This window comes from Mastomys coucha, unplaced genomic scaffold (assembly GCF_008632895.1).
Source record: "Mastomys coucha isolate ucsf_1 unplaced genomic scaffold, UCSF_Mcou_1 pScaffold18, whole genome shotgun sequence".
Lineage (NCBI taxonomy): Eukaryota > Metazoa > Chordata > Mammalia > Rodentia > Muridae > Mastomys > Mastomys coucha.
In genome coordinates this window covers 61,218,509-61,220,031 of record NW_022196900.1, presented here as the reverse complement: position 1 = coordinate 61,220,031, position 1,523 = coordinate 61,218,509, and the positions used below count along the sequence as shown (strand labels likewise).

Below are 1,523 nucleotides of genomic sequence, written 5' to 3'. Positions count from 1 at the left end.
CTTCTGTGCATGTGAGGGTCAATGACAAGCAGACAGAGGTCTCCAGAGCATCAGGCCGGAGGTACAGTACCTACTATATCAAACGAGTTTATCCACAATGACGAATGCTGCAGAAAAGGACCCTCGCCTTTTTCCCCTACTGCCGCCAGCTTGTGCCGAGGCAGAAGCTCTGGTGCGTTCAAGATTCGGAGTCACCAGTAATCCACCGCTATGGCCGAGGAAGGCATAGTTGCCGGAGGCGTAATGGACGTCAACGCTGCTCTAACAAGAGGTGCCGAAGACCGCCCTCATCCACGATGGCCTAGCACGCCTAGCATGTGGCATACGCGAAGCTGCCAAAGACTTAGACAAGGGCCAAGCCCATCTCTGTGTGCTTGCATCCAACTGTGATGAGCCCATGTATGTCAAGCTGGTGGAGGCACTTTGTGCTGAGCACCAAGTCAATCTGATAAAGGTTGATGACAAGAAACTAGGGGAGGGCTGGCGAGATGGCTCAGCGGGTAAGAGCACTGACTGCTCTTCTGAAGATCCTGAGTTTGGATCCCAGCAACCATATGGTGGCTCACAACCACCCATAATGAGATCGGACGCCCTCTTCTAGTGCATCTGAAGACAGCTGCAGAAAATTACGCCGGAGCTAGCAGGGCCAGAGCAAGCAGGGCGGCAGAGGTCCTGAGATCAACAAGCAGCCACACACATGATGGCTCACGGTCATCTGTACAGCTACAGTGTATTCATACACATAAAAATGAAATAAAATAAATCTGTAAAAAAAAAAAAAAAGAAACTAGGAGGATGGGTAGGCCTCTGTAAAATCAATCGAGAGGGGAAACCACGGAAGGTGGTTGGTTGTAGTTGCGTAGTGGTTAAGGACTATGGCAAAGAATCTCAGGCCAAGGATGTCACGGAGGAATACTTCAAATGCAAGAAGTAAATAAATAAATTTTGGCTCAATAAAACAAAATAACAAAAAAAAAAGAAAGAAAGAAAAGAAAAAAGAAAAGGACCCTCGAACAGCATTGATCAACATACACACACACACACTTTTATGTTCCTCACACCTCAGCTTGTCAGAAGGTAAAAGGTATGCACTAACTAAAAACAAAATTCCTGTGGCTAGAGAGATGACTCAGCAGTTAAGAGCACAGGCTGCCCTTCCAGAGGACTCAGGTTCAATTCCCAGCATCCACGTGGCAGCTTACAACTGTCTGTAACTCCAGCTCCAGGGGAACTGACATCCTCACCCAAACTTACATGCAAGCAAAATACCCATGAGCACAAAATAAAAATAAATACATTATTTTAAAAAAAAATAATAATCTTCTTCTGACCTCTGTGGATACCAATTCATAGGTGGGCATCTACAATCATGTTCATATACATACATACATACATACATACATACATATGTCCATACATATAATTAAAACTAAAATAAATCTTTAAAAATTACCAGAAAAGACATATGAGGTATGAGTTATAAAATTCTCATTCACTTTCTGAACATGTCTCTTTTATTTTAT

At 43.9% G+C, this 1,523-nt stretch overlaps 1 pseudogene; it reads left to right on the top strand.

The window, feature by feature from the left end:
* The first annotated feature begins 210 nt into the window (after positions 1 to 210).
* Positions 211 to 934, top strand: LOC116095463 (annotated as a pseudogene).
* The last annotated feature ends 589 nt before the right edge of the window (positions 935 to 1,523 follow it).